Source organism: Gambusia affinis, linkage group LG19 (assembly GCF_019740435.1).
Source record: "Gambusia affinis linkage group LG19, SWU_Gaff_1.0, whole genome shotgun sequence".
Lineage (NCBI taxonomy): Eukaryota > Metazoa > Chordata > Actinopteri > Cyprinodontiformes > Poeciliidae > Gambusia > Gambusia affinis.
The window spans coordinates 2,512,340-2,527,043 of record NC_057886.1 but is presented as its reverse complement, the minus strand read 5'-3'; the positions used below and the strand labels follow the sequence as shown (position 1 = coordinate 2,527,043).

Below are 14,704 nucleotides of genomic sequence, written 5' to 3'. Positions count from 1 at the left end.
AGAAAGCAAATATAAACTGCATATAGACTGTTGCTTTCCAAAAGCCGAGTCCATGTTCTAAAAACTTGGACCAAGAACAACTTTGTGGAAACTTGTTTGTTTAATGAAATGGCAAGAGATCTGAGATCAAATGAGCGTTTAATGACCAATAAGGTACGGTTATTAACACATTTGTCACCACGTTGCAATTTCTTTACAAAATTCACTATTATAAAACCCAGTGTATATTATTCTTTTACCAAAATATATATATATAAAAAAACTGATTCCACATGAACATCCTCTGGGTTATAAAAATAATCCGTCCTTGCACATCTAAAACATTTTTTTAAACATACTCTTTTGCATCAAAATTGATAGAAACTGACCCACTCTTATTTGTACCGGCAACAACGATGCGATAACAGACGACAATTTACGTCTGAAAGCTTTCAATTCTACTAACATAGAAAAAAAAACAAAAACATATGTAGCCTCTTTAACTACCAAGGCAAACACAACAGCACTGCTTGGACGAACTTTCCCTCTGAAGTCAGACAGAGAAATGTTCAGCCCATGCTAGTATGCTAGCTCTACAACACTGATGCTAGAGGGCAACCTGGAAAGGTCAGTAAAGCTCCTGCAACTCCAACAGTGAAGTAGTAAACCCGCCTGGATGACATAAGCTTAACGCTGTCTGTGAAAAATACTAGCTTCATGGACACAAACAGGACCATGACAACCTTTCGTTCTACTGTGGTACGAATTAAGGAATTAAAACTGTATTTAGCTGACAGCTCCGACGGCTACTAAACAGTGACACAACAGCCAAATTAAAAGTTTCTCAGTCCAAACCTCCAGGGCTGAGGGGAGGACCATCAGCCCTGAGTGGCCACCTGGTGGCGCTCTGGGCTGGGGGGGGAGAGCAGTAATAGCTGTCTGTGCCTTACCAGAGCCATGCACCTTGAAAACATTTCCAAGCCTCCAGCTCAGAGGGAAGAACTCTCTTCATTTGTCTGAGATGTGGGCTTCATGCTAGTTTACACCCTCTATAGCTACTTTATTTCAGCCATGGTACTTTTGCTGAATTTCAATAGTTTGTCCTCAATACTAGAATGACAAAGGCATGAAAACACAGCTAGTGGGGTTGCTAGATATTAGGAAGATTTTGCAATGGCAATATTGTGATGATAATATCGGGTTTGATATACGTCTGGTTCCTTCTTTCTTTTTCTTCTAATTTGTGCTTCCTTTGGGCGTGAGCTTTTGCTACTGCAAGACTGTCCTACTGGCTAAATATTGCATCAGTAAGAAAAATACAACTTCACAAGTCATAAAATATATTAATCAACAATTATTGCTCTCCAAACAGTCCTTTGCGATTTGGATATTGCGCACACTGATCTTGCAATAACGATATATTTTCAATATATTGTGCAGAGCTAATAGTAAAATAAAGCAGTCTGCCCTACATTTAGTTGTGAACCACTGGAGGCTAACGTATGAGAATAATTGCAATCAGGAATAAAGCAATCAAAAAGATTGTGGTTTTTGCCACTATTCAACAATGCTACACAGAACCGTTCTTGATTCTGTGTAAATGACCAACTTCAACATACAGAAAACCTGGGCAGAGAAATCGGAGCCGGATTTGACCGGAAACAGGGTTGATTGGAATTTCCCAACGTTTCCTCCCTCCCCCCGTCCCTTCAGGAGCCCTCGCTGTGGATGACGACCTTGAGGAGAGCTGTCATCATTATGAGCTGGCGTTTAAAGGGGCAGCCTAGCCATGGGGTGTGTGGAGGGGGGGTCACACTTGACTTTTACAAGGAGAGAACTTTCATCATCATGGAGATGGAGTTGAAGTACGTTCAGCCTGATGGGGAACATGTGAGCGCCATTTCCCACTAACACTGTGAAATATGTTCATTTTGCATTGTGACTCATGACAGCTTTAGCATCACAGAATTTAATGTGTCATCACAACCATTTGAAACTTTCAAGAAACTTTTTTTTTTTCTTTGTACAACCTAAATCTACGCTCATTTAATGAGGTGCCTCTTGGTTAGGATAAAAACCAAAATCACAACCATCTTAAAAAAACAAAACAAAAAGAAACTACATGATTTTTATATTGATTCAACACTTCAAAAGGAAAAAAATAAATAAACTCATGCTCAGTTAATATTTAATTTACATGAGCCACAGCCGGGTGTTTCTGCAAAACAGAATATTTGATGTTTTAGCTGTTTAAGTAAAAAAATATTTTGTGACATTAAGTCACATCAAATATTGCACCCAATATATAGTGTTTTCTCATATTTTTACACACTGGACATACAGTTGAAACCAGATATTTACATACACAGAATAAAAAGACACAAACTGTTCAAAGTTAAATCAGACCAAATTTTTCTTGTTTTTGTTTGGTTATAATTACTTAAGTTATTTATAAGTACTAAGTGACAGAATGCTTGGTTAGAATATTTAAAAAATAAGTAGATATTTTTTCTAAAATCCTAAAGTTGACACACATAAGTACAATGGGAGATATGTAGCTCAAAACTGGACTTTCATTCATAAATCTGCTGGGAGTTAAGTTTCCCATATACATGTGAAATTTAAAGCATCAAGTAAGATCTTGTGAAAAATCCAGATAAATAACTGAATTATACCACTAGTGCATTATGTTGTCATATTTTGCGATTTATGCACCATTTCACTATGTGAGGAACTTGAGTCAATTTTATTTGCTTTAAATTCACTGTACAATGAAAAACATGACTGAGCAGATTTAGGAAATGATTATCTTTCCTAGGACTCTCTGTTGGGGTTCACTGATACTGCACCAGCACACGGACAGCGACTACAACTCAGCCTGTTCTTATTGCGTGTTCTGATGAACAAATTGTGTGTGTTTGTATCTCTCAGTGTCAATATGTGTACTGGCAGGTGCTTGGCTCTGTATGTGCGAATGCAGCTATAGGCAACGTTAATGTGGCTGAACAACAACGTCAAATCACAGACACTTCTTTTTCATCCGGAGTATTTCCTTGAATTCGCGAAAATAAATATCAACCAATCACAACCGGCAAATCAAAATACTGCAGCAGGGCTGGACCAAGGTTGTACGGGGACTTGGGCAGAATATGACTTAATGGCCCCTCTTCCTGTTTACAGCATCACCACCACTATGTATTTGTGGGCAAAATAACCTCAAACACAAAGATTAAATTCATAGAATGAGAAGTAAACTTGCCAACTACTTAAAATCTTAAATTTAAGTGCTAAACAAATTTAATATTTTTTGTTTATCTGTGCTGAAATCATTAAATCAGATTTAATAGCATTGTCATTCGCAACAACCAAATGCTAAAATTCTACTTCTATGGTCTGTGTTAACATTTCAGCATTTATGGGGCTCCTGATGGTCTTTGAATCTAATAAAGACTTGATCAGTTTTATTATGTGCTGATATCTAAACCACTGTAGCTGGAATAAATTTGGTCTTTTTCGGCATTAGAATATTTTCATTTCAGTTATTGACAGCAGAGTTTGACATCTGTTTCAGCTCTGTATGGTAAAACGTCTCGAATGACATTTAAATGCCAGCTAGAGATAAAAAGTGATGAAATAATAAATGAGAAAAAGGTTGTTTCCACCTGTGAGTATAAAAAGCCAATAGAACCACATACTTTATAGTCATTTCATAGTCTGATGTAGAGGTTTTCCTGTTTCAGGTTTATTAGTTGTTGTTTAAAGTTATAAATCAGATAGAGATATACAAATACTTTATCACAAAACATCAGCACAAAAAAATTTTAAATACAAACCCTACATACAATCCTCCATTCTGAGATGGTTTTTATGTTCCAAACTTCTGTAGAGGAATAAAGTAAAGAGAGACTGTAGAATGAGCCAGATTACACATTCAGGTGCCTGCCAACAGGTGTACTAGAACCACTGGACTTCTTAAAAATCATTGGTTTAAATAACAGGTAATGTTTGTTCAAACAGATACAATAATGTTCATTTTCATGTCAGGTTGGCATCATTAGGGTTCACACACACCAATCCTGTTCGGACATTAATTGAACTCCAGTTTGTTTGCCTAGAAGGTCTGGTTCATTTATGGAGGTCTGAATGCGAAATCGGCCTCTGATGCGGACCAAAAAAGTGAACTCTGACCCCTCCACTTGGAGGAAGTGGACCATAGCACAAAGACAAAAGAGAAATCCTACAACCGCTAAAATCTGATGCCACTCTATTTTTGTTTACATTCTGTGAAGAAGTGATTTGTGCTCAGTGTCTTCAGAGGCTTTTGTGTCATTTTCTTCAGCGGTTCTTGGTACAGCGCCACCACAGGCGAGAGAGTAAATAAATTTTTCAAGGGGTTTGGTTCGTTTCACACAGTGCAGTGTCAAAGCAAAGATTGTCATGGATTTTTTTTGGGATCTCACAGAGATGTTCCCAAGTCAGTTTTTCTCAAATTTAAGTAAAATCTTAAGTTTGAAATGACTAAACAAACATCATTTTTAATATAACACATGGAAACTGCTCTGCCATATCACAAATCTATATTCTGCAACCCCGTTTTTCCAACGCACATGCAACACGTTACAGACTTGACAGGACTTCATTTTCTCATGTTCAAACCCTCACAGCATACACGGCAAGCCAAAATAAGAAAACACAACTCACCATTACATCCTTCTTCACTTGCTCAGTTCTTCTGTGCCTCTTCTGCCACCTATGAAGATTATTTGCATTTGAACTCCCAGGAAGTTTCTTTGGGTCTCAATGGCAGCACAGAAACAGCTGGTGAAGTTTTCAAAACCTTCTTCCGTTGTTAGGAGGCTTTAGGTGTAAAAATAAGCTCACTGAAAGCCCCCTATGTTTTTTGCTGGTGGATTTAGATAGCTTAGGTAGTCTGGCTTATGTGCTGGGAAACATGAAGTTATGTTTTCTCCAAGGCAGTACTCCGCTTTTCTCCCTGGTTATATTTTTTTCTCCCCAAGGCAAATGGAAGACACTAGTGCTGCTTGCATCTTGCTTGGATATTAACTCCTGTCTGTTGGATCAATTCCATCAATGATTGTCGCCTCGCGTTTTCTGCACACAAATGTCTTCCAGAAAATAATAACTGAGGCATATAGCTTTCGGTCAGATTCAACAAGTGGACCATGAGAGGCAGAAGTAGCTATTGTACGTTTTCCAGTTTGAATAATTTCCACTAGCCCAGGCTATCAGTGTGGCTGCTTTGTAGCTTGTAGATGACAGGAAGTTTGAGGTCTTAAGTCAATGCTCTTCATCAGTTTGAAGAGTTTAGAAGGTAAAACAGGTTGTCTCTGAGTACAGTGTTTTAGTGGAGGAGGTAGGCATTGGGAGAAAAGACCTGAGTAAAATAGAGACGACTTCTAGAGTCCAGTGAGATCGAGAGCACAAGAGTTTTCTCTGGGAAAATTGCAGGACGATCGTTGGAGGTAAAAAATAAAAAAGGTGCTACCGTCAGTTTTTAGAGTTTGCAGCTGCATTGGTCTGGGTCCATTGAGGATAAAGACTTGGTACACGGCTCTGCCTTTTGATAAGAACTGATCGGTTGTCTCAGGATGTCCACCTGTGGAACATAAAACAAGGAAATAATCAGAACAGCTTCAAAGAAACAGATGGGTTGTTTATGTAACACTTAAGAACATGGTAAGAGTTTGTAAGAGTTGTAGTGGTTATAGTACTCTAACCCCAATCTGGCACACCCTAACCTAACTTAATGTTAATTTGGTCAATGGGATTCAAGTTAAAAACGTTGGAATACATCCTCTTGTCCAACAAATGGCAATAACATTAACACCACCAAGATTCAAAAGAAGGAAATCCTTGGTATGGACAAAGTTTTGGTAGGCTAAAGAGTCTCCCAACATCTTTTTTTTTCTGACAGCATCTAACTTTTGTTTTCAATCATTTTTGTATTCCTGCACCAGCAGGCAAGTTGCCATATTCAGAAGTCTCAAAACATGGCCTTGTATTAATATGTCTAAATGCCTATGATGATCTGAAACATCTGGTTGTGACAAAGAAGCAAATAGAAATTATTACCATAACATATACTTCCCTTTAGGATAATCTTGTAAAAGGTTCACAGTAATCTCGGTAGTTCAAAGTGAAGCAACGGCAGAACTTTAGAAATTTGATACATAATGAAACAAAACAGAATGCAAATACACATTGAGTCAGATAAAGAGTGTGTACATGTTTGAAATGCCAAACAAATGTGTAGACCTTATTGTGCAATAGAAGGTGTTGGACTTGTTTAGCATGCAAAGTTGCTGTGGTGTAATCCTGTTATCACCCATCTGTACTTGAACACACAGACGTGTGGGAACACACCCAGAGAGTAAAGAGTAGAGTCCATTTCACACAGTGATTACGACTCGCTGCAACTTCACACAAGTTAAAACCAAATGCCAATATATTTAGATCCACCCATCTTCCCTGTCCCTGCTGAAGATAAGCAGTCCCACAGCATGATGCAGCCACCACCATGTAACCCCGTAGATTTGTGCACAAGTAAAAACTAAATTTTGATATCATCCGACCAGAGCAGTCTCTGATTGCCATGACACCTACAAATGTTAACTTGGAGAATATGAACTTTAAAGCAGCTTGTTTCCTCTCACAGTCTCTGTAGCTCAGAAAATACTTTAAAATACTCTTGTGCACATATGTCAGAGTCAAGGCCCGCGGGCCACATCCGGCCCGCGAGAAGATTTTTTACGGCCCCTGGGATGATCTTGATTTATTATTAGAACCGGCCCGCAGACCGCAGCAAGCCGGCACCCCGTCTGAAAAAAAATATCTTCCTTATTTGAACTGTAAGTAGTTCTTTAAATGTTCTGTGAGATGATGTACTTACCCATGTATCCATAACAACCGGAACTTTCAATATCCACCAAGTTATTGCCGAAATATACCGTCTATTAAGCAGAGTGCCCCCGGATTAATTATACTCTCTGCAGCTGCAGCAAAGTTACCGTATTAACCCGATACTTGCTGGAAAGTGCAACGTCTCCCTTTCAGACACCGTTGGAATTTTTCCACTTAGCGCTACGTGTGGCGGAATTACGTACTGCAAATTTAGATGCGTCGGCGTCCGGTCTAGAAGGGTTATTAGCACAGCAGTCGTCAGCATAACTGTAAAATTAACTTTCAGATACCCATCAAAATGGCAAAAGGAAGGTGGACACTGAGAACCGGGGGTTTCAAACAAGGTTTAGAGTTTATATTTAGAGTTTTTACTCAGTTCAAGTTTAAAAGTTAAAGTTTAATATTTGTTTTCACTGCATATTACTTCTCCTTGATGAAAGTGTTGTTTTTGATTAATAGATTTTTGCACTTTATTTTATTGTATTTCAATCCAATTATATTTTAAAAATATTTCAGTTGTGTCTGTTGAAAATTAAAGATTACTGACAGAGCCATAAGAAAATATTGCTTTATTTATCTGATCATATTGGAATATATTTGTTAGGTTTTCAGTAGGTTCAATTAGGTTCACTAGACTATATGCGTCATTTAAAAAAATTTCAATGAACATTCGATCAGTCCGGCCCTCGGCTTGTAGCTAAATTTTTTATTTGGCCCTCCGTCCATTTGACTTTGACACCCCTGCTCTTGTGGGTTATAAACAGTGATGGCATAGTTACTTTAAAAAAGTAACTTTAATCGGATTACGGATTACTTCTTGAAAAAGTAACTTAGTTAGATTGCTTATTACTTGATTTAGAAAGTAACTAAGTTACGTTAAAAGTAACTGTTTAGTTACTTTCAGCAGCTGCTAACAACAACACTCTGCCACCTGTGAAAGTTACATTGATCTTTGCCAAAACTTAATTGCAAGTGATCCGACGTAACGAGTTACTGACATCACTGTTTATAAATCACTGGATGACTTAACGCCACAATACATTAAGGACATGTTGTCATTGTATCAACCTTCCAGACCTCTCAGGTCTTCTGGTTCTGCTCTACATCTCCAGAACCAGAACCAAATATGGAGAAGCAGCATTCAGCTTCTATGCATCACAAATCTGGAACAAACTTCCAGAAAGCTGTAAAACACTCAAAACACCGATCTCCTTTAAGCCTCTGATTCATAATAACTGGAACATTGATCAACAGATTCGATGTGACTTGATGACGGCATTTGACCAAATGTAATGTGTAACATAACTGATGGCTGTATGATGTTTTTTTTCTATGATGTAAAACACTTTGAACTGCCTTGGTGCTAAAATGTGGTAAATTTGACAACACTTTCAGAAATCTCCTCTCACACAAACCAGTGACAGCAGCTCAACATTAGACTCACCCAAACCAAACAGCAGTGGCAGGTCTGTCATCAACTTAAACTGCATCCAATCAAATCTTTAGCTGTTGCTGTTAGTGGAGCTTCTGAGGCACCAGCAGAGGTCCAGTCAACCAGTAAAATGAAAATGACTCAGACTAATGCAATACCGGAAGCCAACTGGAGACACGAGCGTGCACGAGGGAAGAGTCATTCCATGTCATATGCATCAGTCTGGAAGAAGGCGCCAGGACTTCCATTCTCTCCAACTTACACTGACAGAAGCAGTGCAGACTGAAGCTGGAAGATATACGATTAAACTACACTGTTGCTGGGATCTGAATCTGACTGTTCTAAATGTTAGGTAACAAAACACAGCTCTACTGCTCTTAATAGTTTTTAAGGACTTTGATACAACAAAGAACAGAGCAGAGGAAAAAAAAAAACCGTGAAGATATATTAGAGATTACTAGCAGTTGCTGCTACTGGACAGGGCAGACAAGTATTTCAGCCACGAATGATAGTATGTAAAGACGATGACAAAGAATATTTATACAATTTGACATGAAAAGAGAAAAAAAAAATACCAATTGTGATCTCAGACACAACGTATGCAAAAAAAAAAAAAGCAGCTGTCATGTGTTCTCAGTCAGCATTTTGTTTGCAAAATGAGGAACAGAAAGAAAGAAATAGTTCCTTAAGTAAAATGAATGAAGGGTAAAATTATGCTGAAATGAACAAATTAAAAAATAAATAAATAAACCAATGAGTCATGGCCAAACATAAGAGGAATGGTGTCCAAGTAGTTCAGGAAATCAAAGGGGAAATCTTATTTGCACATAAAACCCATCTTCCCCCAAAAAAGACCCAGGTTGGTTTGGATAGATTTTTTGTTTAATAAATAAAATGAATCAAGAATTTATACTGTTGAAAATGCTCAGCAAATAATTTATGAACTTATTCACAGTGTATAATAAGATTAATTGGGAAATTTTTTTTTCTTTTCTTAGATGCAATGTCTGGAACATATGTATATCTAGTACACATTTTGGCAGGATCAGTCCTCCATAACCTGGAAGGCTGTTGCATAATAACCAGCCACTGAACCCAGATAACAAAAGAGAACAGAAAGATGGCCCGATTGTCCAGAGACATAAAAACAGATGCATAACCGTCAGATAAGAATATGAAGGATAGACAGAAAAAAAGATAAATGGTTTAGAAGGGCAATGAAGATTAAAAGTAGGTGGATATTTTGTGTTTACAGATAAGACAAAGACCTGTTGATGGCTGTAAAGCGATTATTTGGATGTCATAAACACTTAACTGTGTGCTGTCAACCACAGTAGACTCTCTGCTTTCTGTTATTTTATTTATTTATTTATTTATTAAATGCAAAACCTCAGTGGAGGAACAAAAGGTGATCAAGGAGGTGAGGTTTCAAATATGGGCGTCTGAATCACGAGTCTCAGTCTTTGGATTTTTTATACCTTCTTTATAAAATCATCTTTTTTAATTCTTAGTTGTATTTAATGCAATATTAGGGGGCTAAATAATCTACAATATAATGTTGAAACCAGATATTTATGTACATTTAAATAAATAAAAAAAACATGTTTTCCTCTTACTGTCATCAATTAAATCTGATAAAACTGTAGATTTCCTTAAAGTTTGATTTAATTTCCTTTTAAATTGTATAACTTGGGTCATATGAGCTTCTCACAATAATTTGGTCTGATGATTGTGGCTAAGAAGACCAATTTTGGCCCAAACTCACTGATGTCACTTCCATATTTCCACATAACTTTTCCCCCTGATGACTCCATTCAGTTAGGTGCACCAGTCCCTCCTGCAGCAAAACTCCCACAAAGCCCGTTGCTTCCACACTGTACTTTGTTCCTGAGCTTCCAGCCTTCAAACTTACAGAGGAATCTTGGGCTCACTTAAAAAAAGGATAGTAAATTTCCATTTCAGATTAAAGTTCAAATATACCAAGAACAAGAAAATAAGATTTCAAGTACATTTTAATGTTGAAGAAAAAAGTTGAAATTCTTTTTTGTGACGGAATTCCAAACATTGAGACTAAAGTTGATATATATATATATATATATATCATGAAGGATTCTGACATTTCACTCATCCTTTCAACACTTCTCTCATCATACAGACACTTTTGTTGATGTACGTTTTTGTTTTTAAATCTTAAAACTGGTGCGCAGCAAAAATGTACTTTTATTCTCTCCAAGTGTCCCTGATACTCTGTCATGCAAAGCAGTGAATAAGCGTGACATATTTTTTTTTGGTAATAGAAATGTGTGTACCATTTGTATTCAGGTCTCTTTATTCTGATTATTCATGAAGACCAATCAATATCACCTTCCTTGAACTACACATTTATGTCCTACTTGGAATCCTGTAGTCAGACATTGTGTGTAGCAGGTCCATTTTCCTTTCAGCACATAATCAAGGAGACAGATTCCACTTCTATCAGGTGCTGACTAAACGGAACGATTGTTATAGAGTTCATTTGTCTCACTGAAGCTCTGGACTTGTTATGAACAATGTATACTTTAACTAACCGATAACAGAAACAGATGTGTAGAAACTGTTTGACAGAATTTACTGCAGGTTCTGCTGCACACTCCCCTGAACTGAAACCAAACTTTGATGGCTCACAGGAGGAAGAGAAACTGCCAACGAGTGTTGAGCCTCTGCAGGAGCTGAAGTAGTCGTGACGTCAGCAGTGGGAACACACATCTGTCAGAGAGCGAATGGCTCAGGAGTGAGTGAGACAGTGAAAAAGCTGCTGGAGGGTCCAATACTGTACAGCAGTCTAATCTTCATAACATCAGATTGAATTTCCGTCTTCATAAATAAACTGGATGACAACAGCTGATTAACACAGAAGTGATAACTTGTTTAAAACATTGAAGGGTCAACTGGGGTCAGCATGAAGGCTGGACAGGCAGTCTTTATAAAGTATTCATAAGTCTTTATCTATGCTTTCTCCCTTTACAAATGAAAACTTCAATATGTTTTGAAGGTTTCTGTCACATAAAACCCCAATTAAGTATCCAGAAATCTGTGGCTGCAACATGAAGAGAGGTAAAAACTTCAAAAGACATGAATGTCATAAAAGTCAAGGATATAAGAGAATATAAGTTGTTTAAAAAAAAAAAAAAACTTATAGCGATCTATTTTCATATTGGTATACTATGTTTAAAGAATTCTAATAAAAAAGTTATTTATTTGAAAAAAACTTGGATAATTAATTTATGGTTATTTTTCATGTTGGCGTTCTTATATAAATATGCCTGTGATGATAAGACATTTTGCCGGATGATAAATTGTTATTGCGATACACAATAATGTTGTTTTGAGATCGTTTTTCAAATATCATGATAGTAATGGCATAATAATGCAACGACACATTCTTAAAGATCAATAAACTTTACATTCTAATGAACAGTTAACACCAAACATTTTAAATACCTAAAATAAATAAACAAAGCAACACATAAAATTAACTAAAGTCTCTGTAAACAAAACGACAGACTGGAGAGCAGTTTTGGTAGAAAGAAAGAGAGAAAAAAATATAATAAATCATGTAAATTTTAATTATCAAATCAACAATTGATTTATAGTTTATTGCAACAAGCCTACTCATAAAGTTACTTCATTCGTCTACGTCAAAAGTCAATAGTAATACTATATAAGTCTCTCTGGTGTTTCTAATACAGACTGCACTAACCCAACCAGGTCAACCTTATTGTTGCATCTATTTTCATCATCACAACTTTTCGCCTTGGCGGCGGCGTGCTTATTTTAGCTCTCAGACTTGTGTAATCACGCTCAGCTTGTCTGGCACACAGAAGGAAGCACTGATAAATAAAGCAGTTTGTGAACACTGAAGGAGACAAAGAGAGTAAACAGCACAGCTACCAACTACTGCTGCTGTAGCAGTAGTTGTTACAACGGCGCTCGATAGTATCTGGAACCATAATCAGGCCACATTACACAGCAACCGCTAATTTAACTAGCCGCTAGCCGGGATGCTACAGCTAATAATGATGCTGATTTGAAAAAAACCAAAAAAAAGCAAAACAAAAACGTCTGTCGGCCTTCTGTGGCGTTTGCTAACGCTACAGACGAAATGAGGACAATTTATCAGATCAGTGAGTCTGTCTGCATGTGGATGAGGGAAGCAGTCAGTGGCACCCGGGGGCCTCAACGCTCTGCTTATGTAACCTCACACACACATATAGAAACATGCAGGGGCAGAGGCAGAGGGCAGCTTTAAGCCTCGGGGCAAAAGAGGGAGGGGGAGGACATGAGAGGAGGTCATGTCTGGCTGCTGGCAGGTCGCAGGTTGGTCTACGTGAGACAACGTCACATGGATGCTGCTTCCACGTGCGTACATCCATCATCGATTCATTCAAGGCTCACTTTTAAATATGTTTCTGGTTAGTTCTGTGTGGTGGAAACATTTATCAGCACTGTTTGGAACTTTTGCTCAAATAATGAAAAAAAAAAAAAAAAACACATTGCCAATGTTTTATTACAGATGCTTTTGTTGTTTGTTTCCACCATTAAAGATTGTCCTCACTTCCTTCTGTGAGTTTTAACATCTCAGACACCAAATTCGTACATCACTATCAGAGTCCATCCAACTGCAGACATATGAATGATGTGCTAATATTCTTCCTATCAATGTGTTGGATATGCGAGTCAGCTCCCTGGGGTGTGCCGCGTTCAGGAGCTGTCCGGTGCTGAAGTGGACATCAGCAGACCACTTAAAGTCACACAGAGAGTTTGATTAATGAAGTCTGAAATAGTGTTCAAAATGAATTATTTTTCTCTGTGTGACTGAAATTAAAAGGAGAATCAGTTGATGGTCTTACTCACTCCACAGCAGTTTGTTTCCTCTTCTAATGTTTTATAGCAGACCCTGGTGAACGAGGGTCTGCTCCCAGAAAACAGCATCCAGACATTGTGAACTCCACTAGAGATGAAGGACATATTTTTGCTTCAAAAGCTGATTTGATTGGATGCTGGAAAAAACTATTGATGTGTTCAAGTTGTGAATGGAGGTGACTGAGGGTAGTCATCTTCTGATTGGAAAAGCGCCATATAAGTTCAGTCCATTTACCATTTAAGAAAGGAAATAGCCTGTCAGTGAAGCCATTCAAGACTCAAATAGCATCTCAATGCTATGCATTAAGAAGCTATCTTCTTTCTACATCACATTAAGAATGCAGAGTTTCACTGATGGACCAGCACCAGTTTTCTTAACTATGAAAAACTGGTGAGTGGTTGATACTTGCATGTGAAACTGATCTTATCTACTTCTGCAGAGGACTGAAAATCAGCCACGGTCTCCTTTTGCTCTGAGAGATGACTGACCCACTGACCAGACTGAACTTGTAACAATAGCTACCAAAATGTTGCAAACTTAGGAACTTTTCAGACCAAAAGAAAACTCGGAATTGCAATCAGTGTACCCTCAGTCACAACATGACGAAATATGAGCAGGTTTAAGAGCTATGAATACTTCCACAAGACACTATATGTGCTCCAAATGAGAATGATGGAAAATGTAAAAACTCTCCCAAGCGGTGTGTAAAAGCACTCGCTTCAAGAGATATTAGCAATGGCACTTCCAGCTTTCCGTAGAGTCTCAGAGACCATCGGCAAGATCTTTGTGTGCAACCTGGCAGCTGACTTTGCTTATCGTGAAAATGACCTGCTCTAGTCAGCTGGAGTGGTCCTTGTTCCAGCGCCATCGCTGTCTTCCTGAGCCTGCTGGGAGACGTGCTGACGGATGAAATGTGCTGTGACAGCAGACCAGGCGAGATGCACGCTAACATCCTGCTAGTGCCCTGCTAACGGCCTGCTAGAGGCGGCTCCAACAAACCACTAGATCCAGGTATTGTGTCGACAGCGTGTGTACATCGTGTGTGTGCAGATTGAAACAGAATCTTTTATGGGTTCCAGCTCAACACTCACTATTAAAACTTCACAACCCAATAAGAGCTACATTACTCTACAGCTCCACAGCCTGAATATAAGCAAATGTGACACTACATCAGCAAAACCTGCAGGTACAATGTCTGCTGTTTCTAAGCAAAGGCATATTTTTTTTACAGTTAATGCTTCTTTGTCACACTTAAATGTATCAGGAGAGACAAAACTTCACATTTCATAGCTCTATTCTTCATCATCCAGGTCCTGAAGAGAAAAGCAGGCCCAGATCATCACACTACCACCACTCAATTTTTATTAATTTTGTATACAGCCTAGAATCTAAAACAAACTTTACAAAAAATAAAAATAAAAATGTGATCAATAACATTTAATTGATGATTTAACAAAGTGAGTTTGTGT

The 14,704-nt window shown here is 38.0% G+C and overlaps 1 protein-coding gene across 2 annotated transcripts in view; it reads right to left on the bottom strand.

Moving 5' to 3' along the window:
• LOC122821350 (thyroid hormone receptor alpha) overlaps window positions 1–14,704 on the bottom strand; it is a 65,543-nt gene that overhangs the window by 48,665 nt on the left and 2,174 nt on the right. For both annotated transcript variants that reach the window (XM_044099180.1, XM_044099177.1), the window contains exon 2: window positions 4,681–5,596. The gene's annotated coding sequence lies outside the window, so the exon portion shown is untranslated. The remainder of the gene's footprint in view (window positions 1–4,680; window positions 5,597–14,704) is intronic.